Source organism: Pristiophorus japonicus, chromosome 5, assembly GCF_044704955.1.
Source record: "Pristiophorus japonicus isolate sPriJap1 chromosome 5, sPriJap1.hap1, whole genome shotgun sequence".
Lineage (NCBI taxonomy): Eukaryota > Metazoa > Chordata > Chondrichthyes > Pristiophoridae > Pristiophorus > Pristiophorus japonicus.
In genome coordinates this window covers 217,535,995-217,550,663 of record NC_091981.1, presented here as the reverse complement: position 1 = coordinate 217,550,663, position 14,669 = coordinate 217,535,995, and the positions used below count along the sequence as shown (strand labels likewise).

General features: G+C 45.0%; 1 protein-coding gene across 2 annotated transcripts in view; it reads left to right on the top strand.

Annotated features, from left to right (window-relative positions):
- cdk14 (cyclin dependent kinase 14) overlaps positions 1-14,669 on the top strand; it is an 860,906-nt gene that overhangs the window by 650,957 nt on the left and 195,280 nt on the right. The window lies entirely within an intron of this gene.

Here is a 14,669-nt window from a genome sequence, read left to right as displayed (position 1 = left end):
GATCGCCAGGATTTCTCACTAATAAATCAAGGTCTTGTGCTCAGTTTCAGGCAGGATTCACACAAGTAATGTGATCATCTAAATTAATGTTTTTAAAATAACAAGGGTATGTGCCCAAGTTTCCAATATTTGCATTCTACTGGGCATGGCTCCCATCAGCAGCATTAAGTCAGAAAATGACCCCTCATGTGTTCAAACCACGCTGTGCTAATGAACAGGAAGTGCTTAATGGTGACACTGGATATGTTTCACTTTTTAATACAGTAGACCCTTGTGCAGTGGTGTCTATGTGAGCCATACAGAAAATATGTTGAAGCAAGTTTAATGAGTGAGCTATAAACAAAACATTGTATTGTTGTATCAAAGGTGTGGCATTTCAGGATGATCCATTGGTAAGCTGCTGTATTTGTACTGTTCACGGAATCTTTTTTCCTGTATTTTTTTTGTATGGTACAGGCCAGGTATAGAAATCAGCATTGTGCTCCTGACATTTCTGTTGTTGAAGTATAGCATTGCGTCAGTCATGTCCCTCTTGTCTGTCACTCTAATTGTTTGCCTGGAGCATTGGAAGACAGAGAGCAACCTGTGCAGTCCAGCTGCTTAGAGTCAAAGTTAACGCTCCATTAGCCTATTCAGAGATCCTTTGCAGTTCAGCACTTGGCTTTCAAAGGTGCATGGAGTTACAGATGGTGACAAATACGCTTATTTTAATTAAATGCTTTATCTGAAGAAGTCATTGGAGTTGTTTATGATGTATATATTTTTTCTTTTGAAGAGTAGTGCTGTTAAGTTTTATGCTGTATACATCATTAATCTGACACAACAGAGTATGTTTTATTTATGCTAGATGTGGCTACTGGCAAATCAAAATTTGGAAAAATTGACACATTTCATTTAAAATTGGAGATGGGGAGTGCATACCTAAACCATCAATCATCATTGAAGTCATTTTGTGTGAATTTTCTGGAAGCTTCAGTTGTCAGCTCCTAAGGTTCATTCTGCCAAATGAGTGACAGCACCTGCAGACACATTTTTACCAGTGGGCCTTTGTGGCACTCTGGAGAAAGGGTGCATTCTTGATCTTTTTCTTTTTCTCATCAGTAAGAAATCTTTGACATTGTTGCCAAATTAAGTAAATTTAAGGGTTAAGTTATGGCAGGAGAGCCCAGTCCCATGTCCTGCTCCTCCTGTGCTATATGGAAAAGCGTCCCTGACTACTATGTATGCAGGAAGTGTATCCAGCTGCAGCTCCTGACAGACCACATTGCAGCACTGGAGCTGCGCATGGATTCACTCTGGAGCATCCACGATGCTGAGGATGTCGTGAATGGCATGTTTAGTGAGTTGATCACACCGCAAGTAAAAGTTACAAAGGCAACTAGGGAATGGGTGACCATTAGGCAGAGCAGGAGTAGGCAGGTAGTGCAGGGGTCCCCTGCGGTCATCTCCCTCCAAAACAGATACACCGTTTTGGGTACTGCTGGGGAAGATGGCCCATCAGGGCAAGGCAGCAGCAGCCAAGTCCATGGCACCATGGGTGGCTCTGCTGCACAGGAGGGCAGGAAAAAGAGTGGGAGAGCTATAATTGTAGGGTATTCTATTGTAAGGGGAATAGATAGGCTTTTCCGCGGCCACAATCGAGACTCCAGGATGGTATATTGCTTCCCTGGTGCAAGGGTCAAGAATGTTTCGGAGTGGCTGTGCGGCATTCTGGAAGGGGAGGGTGAACAGCCAGTTGTCGTGGTACCAACGATATAGGTAAAAAACGGGACGAGGTCCTACAAGCTGAATTTAGGGAGCTAGGAGTTAAATTAAAAAGTAGGACCTCAAAGGTAGTAATCTCAGGATTGCTACCAGTGCCACGTGCGAGTCAGAGTAGAAATAGCAGCATAGTTAAGATGAATATGTGGCTTGAGGAATGGTGCAAGAGGGAGAGATTCAAATTCCTGGGACATTGGAACCAGTTCTGGGGGAGGTGGGACCAGTACAAACCAGACGGTCTGCACCTGGGCAGGACTGGAACCAATGTCCTTGGGGGGGTGTTTGCTCGTGCTGTAGGGGAGGGTTTAAACTAATATGGCAAGGGGATGGGAATCTATGCAGGGAGACAGAGGGAAGTAAAATGGGGGCGGAAGCCAAAGGTAAAAGGAGATAAGGAAAAGTGGAGGGCAGAGAAATCAAAGGCAAAAATCAAAAAGGGCTACATTACAGCAAAATTCTAAAAGAACAAAGAGTATCGAAAAAGCAAGCCTGAAGGCTCTGTCTCTCAATGCGAGGAGCATTTGTAATAAGGTGGATGAATTAACGGCGCAGATAGCTGTTAACGGATATGATGTAATTGGGATTACGGAGACATGGCTCCAGGGTGACCAAGGCTTAGAACTCAACATCCAGGAGTATTCAATATTCAGGAAGGATCGACAGAAAGGAAAAGGAGGTGGGGTAGCGTTGCTGGTTAAAGAGGAGGTTAACGCAATAGTAAGGAAGGACATTAGCTTGGATGATGTGGAATCTGTATGGGTAGAGCTGCGGAACACCAAAGGGCAGAAAATGCTTGTGGGAGTTGTGTACAGACCACCAAACAGTAGTAGTGAGGTTGGGGATGGCATCAAACAGGAAATTAGGGATGTGTACAATAAGGGTACAGCAGTTATCATGGGTGACTTTAATCTACATATAGATTGGACTAACCAAACTGGTAGCAATACAGTGGAGGCAGATTTCCTGGAGTGTATAAGGGATGGTTTTCTTGACCAATATGTCGAGGAACCAATTAGAGAGCTGGCCATCCTAGACTGGGTATTGTGTAATGAGAGGGGATTAATTAGCAATCTTGTTGTGCGAGGCCCCTTTCGAAAGAGTGACCATAATATGGTAGAATTCTTCATTTAAGGGAGAGTGACACAGTTATTTCAGAGAGTAGGGTCCTGAACTTAAAGCTAACTTCGATGCTGAGACGTGAATTGGCTAGGATAGTCTGGCGAATGATACTTAAAGGGTCGACGGCGGATAGGCCTGGGTGTCATGGTACATCAGTCATTGAAAGTTGGCATGCAGGTACAGCAGGCGGTGAAGCCGGCAAATGGCATGTTGGCCTTCACAGCGAGAGGATTTAAGTATAGGAGCAGCGAGGTCTTATTGCAGTTGTACAGGACCTTGGTGAGGCCACACCTTGAATATTGTGTACAGTTTTGGTCTCCTAATCTGAGGAAGAACATTCTTACTATTGAGGGAGTGCAGTGAAGGTTCACCAGACTGATTCCCGGGATGGCAGGACTGACATATGAAGAAAGACTGGATCGACTAGGCTTATATTCACTGGAATTTAGAAGAATGAGAGGGGATCTCATAGAATCACATAAAATTCTGACGGGACTGGACAGGTTAGATGCAGGAAGAATGTTCCCGATGTTGGGGAAGTCCAGAACCAGGGGTTACAGTCTAAGGATAAGGGGTAAGCCATTTAGGACCGAGATGAGGAAAAACTTCTTCACCCAGAGAATTATGAACCTGTGGAATTCTCTACCACAGAAAGTTGTTGATGCCAGTTTGTTAGATATATTCAAAAGGGAGTTAGATGTGGCCCTTACGGCTAAAGGGATCAAGGGGTATGGAGAGAAAGCAGGAATGGGGTACTGAAGTTGCATGATCAGCCATGATCATATTGAATGGTGGTGCAGGCTCGAATGGTCTACTCCTGCACCGACTTTCTATGTTTCATTCAAGGCAGTGATAAAAGAACGCACAATAAATTAAACTTTTACTCTTCTTTGCTGGGAATAGTAAAATATTGTCCATTCTGCCATTGAATAACAATGCTATGAAATCTAGTTGAAAACATCATTGCCATTGCTTGTTCCAAGTGAAGTGAAGGTATAATAGTATAGTGTAACCGTTTGCACATCATGATATCTTCGACGATCTATTTCTGAAATGTTCACAAGCATACTTGAAATCCCCCCCCCCGCCCCACACCTGCCAAATTGTGGCTTTAGATTCATTTAGCACATAATAACTAAAGATCGGATAGGTTGTTATAGGGAAGAGAAAGATGCAGTCCATTCTAAGCGCTTCATAAAATTGTTGGAACGAGACTAACAGATCTCCTTTCAATCCTGGCAAAAAAAAAGCTTACTGTTACGATCTTAATTGAGTAAGGGCTGGTTTTCCTGACCCTTGTGCATGCGGTTTCTGTTCTTCCACCACCGTCTCCAAGGATTTCCACTGCTTTCTTGGGGATTGGGTTCCCAACCCTCCTACTTTGGGCGGGAGTCTACCGGAATGGGCGATTGGTCTCCTGAGCACTGATGCTGGTGACTTGGGAAAAATTGACATTGTATGCTCAGTTCGTGCATGCGCGCAGTACCTTGCCTGTTGTGGCTTGTGGCCAAACCACATTGTGTGAGCCCTGCTGGGCAACCCACCCCCACCCCGCCTTGCCCGAGATCGTACCGCTTTGCTGATTGTAAGGATAACTGCGTTGGCCCTATAAAAATCGCCCACTGGAGAAGGAGGTGCAGAAACCCAAACTGGAGGGGAGAGAGCGAGAGAGAGAGAGAAACAGAAACAAACTGGAGGGAGAGAGAGAATGAGAGAAACACAAACTGGAGGGAGAGAGACAAACTGGAGGATGGAGAGAGAAACACAAACTGGAGGAGAGATAGAGAGAGAGAAGCACAAACGTGTGGGTGGGGGGAGGCGGGGGAATAGAGAGAGAAGCAAAAACTGGAGGAAGGAGGACGAGAAAGACAAACTGGGGGGAGAGAGAGAGAGAGAAACACAAATTGGAGGAAGGAGTGGGGGGAGGGAGATTAAAAACACAAATTGGGAGAGAGAGAAACACAAACTCTGGGAGGGGAGCGAAAGAGAGAAAAACACAAACTGGCGGAGGGAGAGAGAGAGAGAAGCACAAACTAGGAAGGGGAGTTCATGTCGGCCTGTGATGTGCGCTGTTGTATAATGTGTTTTATTCCGGGAGTCAGACAGCTTTGGTGCTGCTCCCTGAGGACCGAGCCTCACCTCCCTGAAGCTGGGCTTCAGCGGTGGGGTGTGAGTGGGAGTCAGTGAATTGAATTAGGTTTCTTTTTGGCTTATTATTTTTATAACTTGCTGTGTATTAAGAAGTAATAACATTGTATTCACCAGATTTTGGATGCAATCTTTGCCATCATTGGACACCGTATTTTTGGCACCCGGCGATTTTTTTTTGTATAATCAGTCAATTGAAATTTTCCCCCAAGTATTGGTGCCGGCGCCAACTGTCAGCGCCAGATATTTTGCCGCTGGTCTGCGTTGAAAAGGGATTCTGGGCATTTATGCCAGTTTCTCCAGCAACGATTTTTTAAAAATGGCGCAGAGACACCTTCGACCCCTTTGTAAAAAGCCTACCTTAAGTTAAGGAAATCGGTGCTGGCCTGCTGCAATCCCTGGCCGAAGGTTCGCCACACCAAACTGAACAACATACTCCAGGCACATTGAAAAATAAACTAGCAGAAGAACCTTTTCCATTGCCACTGAAGAATTTAAAGCAGCCTTGTTCAAAAGTGCATTACTTAAACTTTTGAGATGGGCTCTAATTTGCTGACATCATTGATGTAGATTACTATGTCTTCCAATGGGACATAAACCATGATGAATTATGCAGTAAGAGAGGCAGTTTGCATATATAAATTAGGGAGGAAGCATGTTTTACAGAGTCATCCATTGAACACTTCAATTCTGGAAGGCAGAGCTTGATTTTACAAACCAGACTGATGGGGGCAATTTTCAACTTTGCCCCTCGAGGATCACCTGGCAGAGTAGATCACAGCTTATAGAACCTGCTCCTGTTTCATTTCAACTTTTTTTTAAACTACATATTTTATTAAAAAGTTGAGTTTTATTCACGATTAATTTTTATCTATTTTAATGCCTTTATTAAAGTTTTTATATGAAGGCGTAACATTAGTGCTTGTAGTTTCCCTTCCATCTCCAGCACACAATCACAGAATGGGTGCTCAGGCCAGCATTGGAAACGAGTGGGATTATTGCTAAGTGTGTGTAGTTTTATGCTGCAAATTTGGCTCTGAACAAAATTTTAATTCTCAGTTTTTAAAAACATATTTTACATAAAATACAGAGTTTAAATGTGAACGATATTTGTTCCCTTTTGTTCTTATTTCTCTCCCTAAGACTACATTGCTTCATAATTACCTTCTTTATATCTTAAAAAGTGTCTTATAAAGATGACTCAAACTGATCAAGTTAATGAAATAGTTTCCTGAACTTTACCCAGTTTGGTTACAACACAGAAGGAGGCCATTTGGCCTGTCGAATCAGTGACATCATTTGGAAAGATTTTCTGGTGCTGAATTCAAAAAATAATGTACAGGATTCTGGTTAACTGCAAAAAAAAATGTTTATTAAACATTTGTACAGTACAGTTGTACTTAACTTATCTTTTAACTTCAATAACTAATAAATTTGGTATCAAACTTTTCAATGAAGAAACAAACAAAATAAAACCAGCTATCTGTCCTCCCCGTTCGCGCTGTGCGCCACTTCTGCCCCTGTTGCTGCCTCTACCCCCACCCATGCCCATTGTTACAGACTTCTGCTTCCTCACCTGCCCCTAACCCCCCTCCCTCGACCCCAAGGTTTTTTCTGTTTTCTTTTCAACGGTGTGTTGTTGGTGGGTTGCGACAGGGACACAGCTAGCAGACGTCATTGTGGAAGACCTGGGTTCCTATTCGGACTCCTTCAGCCTGTGGATCAACCCCTGACTTTGATCTGGGGGTTAGAATGTTAGTGGCAACAATGCAGCCTGGGTGTGCCCCCTTATTGCTGCTCCTACCTCTGATATTCCCTCCCTCATCTGTCTCGACAGTGTTGTTACCTCTAATGACAGTCCCGCAATTTCTCCCCTCACCTCACCCATTCCTCCAGCCAGTGTTGCTACTTCAAGTGTCAGTCCTGCTAATTCTACCCTCACCCCACCCAAGGTTTTCAGGAGCGATCTAGTTAGCTGAATGCTCTCCCCACTCATCCCCATGAGCTGTCCTATGTTCCCTGCTTCCTCTATTTCAGGTTCAGCTCTCCCTCCCACCCTCCTCTGCCGTCTCCCAGGTGTGGCTTGCTGCGACACACTGGGACCCGTAGCCTCAAATGGTACACCTTGAAGTGTCGCGTCAGTTGAATCGCTCAGGAAAGGGCTTGGAATCCTCGAAGGGTTCACCATCTACAATTCCAGTGTAACCACCACAGTATCGGGGTTTTCCTGCTGCCCTTCATTCTCCTGATGTAGATGAACAATATCTGGACTGACAGCTTCCTGATCATGCTCTTCTTCTACTTCAGGTGCATCTTCTGTCTCTTCCTGATGCGCAACATCTGCAAAACATAATAGAGCAGATGCATGGTTAGCAGCAGGGGAGGAAGCGTAACTAGCCCACGCAGTACTTAACATTTACCCAACCCAGACTGTTCAATTTGTCGAGCTTACCCTCTCTTGGTAACCTGGACCCAGCTTCCATGTTGGTGGTTGACCACCTCCTGTGAGATTTAATTATATCAGCTATCCTCTGTTCCACGGCTCTTAGTTGCAGTCTACTTGCCGGACGTCTTCCAGTTTTTGACCTTTCTCAGTTGATCTGTGACACCATCTTCTGCAAAGATGAAAATAAAACTTTTGAGAGGATCCTTCTGCACACGCACACGCACACGGCATATTTACACATGTTATTGCAGTGCGTAAATATATATAAACTTACATAAAAATATTACTTAGTCACTGCTTGTCTGAGATCCTGCCACTTCTTTTTGAGCTGTGCGCTGCTTCTCGGGGTAATGGACAATGCATTAAACTCAACTGCAACTTGGTCCCAAACCTTTGCGAGTACAGAGGGTTTAGGTTTCTTTTGGCACATTCTCTCTTTAGAACACAGAAAATAGGTGCAGGAGCAGGCCATTTGGCCCTTTGAGCCTGCACCACCATTCAATATAATCATGGCTGATCATAAAATTTCAGTACCCCACTCCTGCCTTTTCTCCATACCCCCGATCCCTTTAGCCGTAAGGGCCACATCTATCTCCCTTTTGAATATATCCAACGAACTGGACTCAACAACTTTCTGTGGTAGAGAATTCCACAGGTTCACAATTCTCTGGGTGAAAAAGTTTCTCCTCATCTCGGTCATATATGACTTACTCCTTATCCTTAGACTGTGACCCCTGGTTCTGGACTTCCCCCAACATCGGGAACGTTCTTCCTGCATCTAACCTGTCCAATCCTGTCAGAATTTTATATGCTTCTATGAGATCCCCTCTCATTCTTCTGAATTTCAGTGAATATAAGCCTAGTCGATCCAGTTTTTCTTCATATGTCAGTCCTGCCAACCCGGGAATCAGTTTGGTGAACCTTAGCTGCACTCCCTCAAGAGCAAGAATGTCCTTCCTCAGATTAGGAGACCAAAACTGTACACAATACTCAAGGTGTGGCCTCACCAAGGCCCTGTACAACTGCAGCAAATTTCCCTGAGCCTATACTCAAATCCTCTCGCTATGAAGGCCAACATGCCATTTGCTTTTTTTTACTGCCTGCTGTACCTGCATGCCAACTTTCAATGACTGATGTACCATGACACCAGGTCTCGTTGCACCTCCCCTTTTACTAATTTGTCACCATTCAGATAATAATCTGCCTTCCTGTTTTTGCCACCAAAGTGGATAACCTCACACTTATCCACTGCATCTGCCAATCATTTGCCCACTCACCTGACCTGTCCAAGTCACCCTGCAACCTCTTAGTATCCTCCTCACAGCTCACACTGTCACCCAGCTTAGTATCATCTGCAAACTTGGAGAGATTACCTTCAATTCCTTCGTCTAAATCATTAATATATATTGTAAATAGCTGGGGTCCCAGCACTGAACCTTGCGGTACCCCACTAGTCACTGCCTGCCATTCTGAAAAGGACCCGTTCATTCCCACTCTTGGCTTCCTGTCTGCCAACCAGTTCTCTATCCATGTCAAGACATTGCCCCCAATCCCATGTGCTTTAATTTTGCACACTAATCTCTTGTGTGGGACCTTATCAAAAGCCTTTTGAAAGTCCAAATACACCACATCCACTGGTCCTCCCTTATCCACTCCACATGCGCAAAAAATTTGTCGAGCATGATTTCCCTTTCATAAATCCATGCTAACTTGGACCGATCCTGTCATTGCTTTCCAAATGCGCTGCTATTGCATCTTTAATCATTGACTCCAGCATTTTCACCACTATCGATGTCAGGCTAACTGGTCTATAATTCCCTGTTTTCTCTCTCCCTCCTTTTTAAAAAAATATGGCTACATTAGCTACCCTACAATCCACAGGAACTGATCCAGAGTCCATGGAATGTTAGAAAATGACCACCAATGCATCGACTATTTCTAGGGCCACTTCCTTAAGTACTCTGGGATGCGGGATGCAGACTATCAGGCCCTGGGGATTTATCGGCCTTCAATCCCATCAATGTCCCGAACACCATTTACTGATTAATAAGGATTTCCCTCAGTTCCTCCTTCTCGCTAGACCCTCGGTCGCCTAGTATTTTCGGGAGGTTATTCGTGTCTTCCTTAGTGAAGATAGAACCAAAGTATTTGTTCAATTGGTCTGCCATTTCCTTGTTCCCCATTATGAATTCACCTGATTCTGACTGCAAGGGACCTACATTAGTCTTCACTAATCTTTTTCTCTTCACATATCTATAGAAGCATTTGCAGTCAGTTTTTATGTTCCCTGCAAGCTTACTCTCGTACTCTCTTTTCCCCCTCATAAGTAAGCCCTTAGTCGTCCTCTGCTGAATTCTAAATTTCTCCCAGTCCTCAGGTTTGCTGCTTTTTCTGGCCGATTTATATGCCTCTTCCTTGGATTTAACACAATACCTAATTTCCCTTGTTAGCCACGGTTGAGCCACCTTGCCCGTTTTATTTTTAAGCCAGACAGGGATGCACAGTTGTTGTATTTCATCCATGTGATCTTTAAATGTCTGCCATTGCCTATCTACCGTCAACCCTTTAAGTATCATTCACCAGTCTATCCTAGCCAATTCACGTCTCATACCATCGAAGTTACCTCTCTTTAATTTCAGGACCCTAGTCTCTGAATTAACTGTGTCACTTTCCATCTTAATGAAGAATTCTACCATATAGAAACATAGAAACATAGAAAATAGGTGCAGGAGCAGGCCATTCAGCCCTTCTAGCCTGCACCGCCATTCAATGAGTTCATGGCTGAACATGAAACTTCAGTACCCCGTTCCTGCTTTCTCGCCATACCCCTTGATCCCCCGAGTAGTAAATACTTCATCTAACTCCCTTTTGAATATATTTAGTGAATTGGCCTCAACTACTTCCTGTGGTAGAGAATTCCACAGGTTCACCACTCTCTGGGTGAAGAAGTTTCTCCTTATCTCGGTCCTAAATGGCTTACCCCTTATCCTTAGACTGTGACCCCTGGTTCTGGACTTCCCCAACATTGGGAACATTCTTCCTGCATCCAACCTGTCCAAACCCGTCAGAATTTTAAACGTTTCTATGAGGTCCCCTCTCACTCTTCTGAACTCCAGTGAATACAAGCCCAGTTGATCCAGTCTTTCTTGATAGGTCAGTCCCACCATCCCGGGAATCAGTCTGGTGAATCTTCGCTGCACTCCCTCAATAGCAAGAATGTCCTTCCTCAAGTTAGGAGACCAAAACTGTACACAATACTCCAGGTGTGGCCTCACCAAGGCCCTGTACAACTGTAGCAACACCTCCCTGCCCCTGTACTCAAATCCCCTCGCTATGAAGGCCAACATGCCATTTGCTTTCTTAACCGCCTGCTGTACCTGCATGCCAACCTTCAATGACTGATGTACCATGACACCCAGGTCTCGTTGCACCTTCCCTTTTCCTAATCTGTCACCATTCAGATAATAGTCTGTCTCTCTGTTTTTACCACCAAAGTGGATAACCTCACATTTATCCACATTATACTTCATCTGCCACGCATTTGCCCACTCACCTAACCTATCCAAGTCACTCTGTAGCCTCATAGCATCCTCCTCGCAGCTCACACTGCCACCCAACTTAGTGTCATCCGCAAATTTGGAGATACTATATTTAATCCCCTCGTCTAAATCATTAATGTACAATGTAAACAACTGGGGCCCCAGCACAGAACCCTGCGGTACCCCACTAGTCACTGCCTGCCATTCCGAAAAGTACCCATTTACTCCTACTCTTTGCTTCCTGTCTGACAACCAGTTCTCAATCCACGTCAGCACACTACCCCCAATCCCATGTGCTTTAACTTTGCACATTAATCTCCTGTGTGGGACCTTGTCGAAAGCCTTCTGAAAGTCCAAATATACCACATCAACTGGTACTCCTTTGTCCACTTTATTGGAAACATCCTCAAAAAATTCCAGAAGATTTGTCAAGCATGATCTCCCTTTCACAAATCCATGCTGACTTGGACCTATCATGTCACCATTTTCCAAATGCGCTGCTATGACATCCTTAATAATTGATTCCATCATTTTACCCACTACTGAGGTCAGGCTGACCGGTCTATAATTCCCTGCTTTCTCTCTCCCTCCTTTTTTAAAAAGTGGGGTTACATTGGCTACCCTCCACTCGATAGGAACTGATCCAGAGTCAATGGAATATTGGAAAATGACTGTCAATGCATCCGCTATTTCCAAGGCCACCTCCTTAAGTACTCTGGGATGCAGTCCATCAGGCCCTGGGGATTTATCGGCCTTCAATCCCATCAATTTCCCCAACACAATTTCCCGACTAATAAAGATTTCCCTCAGTTCCCCCTCCTTAATAGACCCTCTGACCACTTTTATATCCGGAAGGTTGTTTGTGTCCTCCTTAGTGAATACTGAACCAAAGTACTTGTTCAATTGGTCTGCCATTTCTTTGTTCCCCGTTATGACTTCCCCTGATTCTGACTGCAGGGGACCTACGTTTGTCTTTACTAACCTTTTTCTCTTTACATACCTATAGAAACTTTTGCAATCCGCCTTAATGTTCCCTGCAAGCTTCCTCTCGTACTCCATTTTCCCTGCCCTAATCAAACCCTTTGTCCTCCTCTGCTGAGTTCTAAATTTCTCCCATTCCCCAGGTTCGCTGCTATTTCTGGCCAATTTGTATGCCATTTCCTTGGCTTTAATACTATCCCTGATTTCCCTAGATAGCCACGGTTGAGCCACCTTCCCTTTTTTATTTTTACGCCAGACAGGAATGTACAATTGTTGTAATTCATCCATGCGGTCTCTAAATGTCTGCCATTGCCCATCCACAGTCAACCCCTTAAGTATCATTAGCCAATCTATCTTAGCCAATTCATGCCTCATACCTTCAAAGTTACCCTTATTATGGTCATTCATCCCCAAGGGGCCTCGCATGACAAGATTGCTAATTAATCCCCTCTCATTACACAAGACCCAGTCTAGGATGGCATGCTCTCTAGTTGGTTCCTCGACATATTGATCCAGAAAACCATCCCTTATACACTCCAGGAAATCCTCCTCAACAGTATTGCTACCAGTTTGATTAGTCCAATCTATATGTAGATTAAAGTCACCCATGATAACTGCAGTATCTTTATTGCACGCATCGCGAATTTCCTGTTTGATGCCATCCCCAACTTCACAACTACTGTTTGGTGGTCTGTACACAACTCCCACTAATGTTTTCTGCCCTTTGGTGTTTCGCAGCTCTAACCGTACAGATTCCACATCATCCAAGCTAATGTCATTTCTTACTATTGCATTAATCTGTTCAACCAGTAACGCTACCCCACCTTCTTTTCCTTTTTGTCTATCTTCACTGAATATTGAATACCCCTGGATGTTGAGTTCCCACCCTTGGTTACCCTGGAGCCATGTCTCCGTAATTCAAATTACATCTTGCCCGTTAACAGCTATCTGCGCAGTTAATTCGTCCAGCTTATTACGAATGCTCCTCGCATTGAGACTCAGAGCCTTCAGGCTTGTTTTTTTAATACTTTGTCCTTTTAGAATTATGTTGTAATGTGACCCTTTTTTATTTTTGCGCTTGATTTCTCTGCCTTCCACTGTTACTTTTCTCCTTCCTACCTTTTGCTTCTGCCCCCTTTTTATATCCCTCTGCCTCCCTGCATAGATTCCTATCCCCCTGCCATATTAATTTAAACCCACCCCAACAGCACTAGCATACACTCCACCTAGGACATCGGTCCCGGTCCTGCCCAGGTGAAGACTGTCCAGTTTGTACTGGTCCCACCTCCTCCAGAACTGGTTCCAATGTCCCAGGAATTTGAATCCCTCCCTCTTGCACCATTCCTCAAGCCACATATTCATCTGAACTATCCTGTTATTCTTGCTCTGACGAGCACGTGGCACTGGTAGAAATCCTGATATTACTACCTTTTGAGGTCCTACTTTTTAATTTAACTCCTAGCTCCCTAAATTCAGCTTGTCGGACCTTATCCCATTTTTTACCTATATCGTTGGTACCTATATGCACCACGGCAGCTGGCTGTTCACCCTCCCCCTCCAGAATGCCCTGCGGCCGCTCCGAGACATCCTTGACCCTTGCACCAGGGAGGCAACATACCATCCTGGAGTTTCGTTTGCGGCCGCAGAAACGCCTATCTATTCCCCTTACAATAGAATCCACTATCCCTATGGCTCTCCCACACTGCTTCCTGCCCTCCTGTGTCCGAGACGCGGGAGTGCGTGGTGTTAGGAGGCCTATAAAGGCCCAGCGGCAGCGAGAGGCGGCGGCAGTCCGAGAGGCGGGAGTGCGTGGTGTCGGGAGGCCTATAAAGGCGTACTTGTGCAGCGGGGAGAGAAGACAAAAAAGAAGTAGAAAGAAATTGAAAGGTGACGTCACAGCCAAGGGGGTAAGTGATTGGCTGGTGATTGGTAAGTTGCTTTTCTTTTTCTTTTCTATATCAGTAACTAACGTTTAGCCTTGTTTTTGCCACATTAATTTTATCTAAGGGTTAAGTCAATGGCAGGACAGCTCAGACACGTGTTATGCTCCTCCTGTGCTATATGGGAAGTCAGGGACGCTTCCGGTGTCCCTCACAACTACGTATACAGGAAGTGCATCCGCCTGCAGCTCCTGATGGACCGCGTTGTAAAACTGGAGCTGCGGGTGGATTTACTCTGGAGCATCCAAGATGCTGAGAATGACGTGAACAGCACGTTTAGTGAGTTGGTCTTACCGCAGGAGAAGGGTACGCAGCCAGATAGGGAATGGAAGACCAACAGGAAGAGCAGTGCAAGGAAGGTAGTGCAGGGGTCCCCTGCGGTCATCCCCCTGTAAAACTGATACACCGCTTTGGGTACTGTTGAGGGGGATAACACATCAGGGGAGAGCAGCAGCAGCAAAGTCCATGGCACCGTGGGTGGCTCTGCTGCACAGGAGGGCAGGAAAAAGAGTGGGAAGCTATAGTGGTAGAGGATTCAATTGTAAGGGGAATAGATAGGCATTTCTGCGGCCGCAACCGAGACTCCAGGATGGTATGTTGCCTCCCTGGTGCAAGGGTCAAGGATGTCTCGGAGCGGGTGCAGGACATTCTGAAAAGGGAGGGCGAACAGCCAGTTGTCGTGGTACATATAGGTACCAACGATACAGGTAAAAAACGGGATGAGGTCCTACGAGA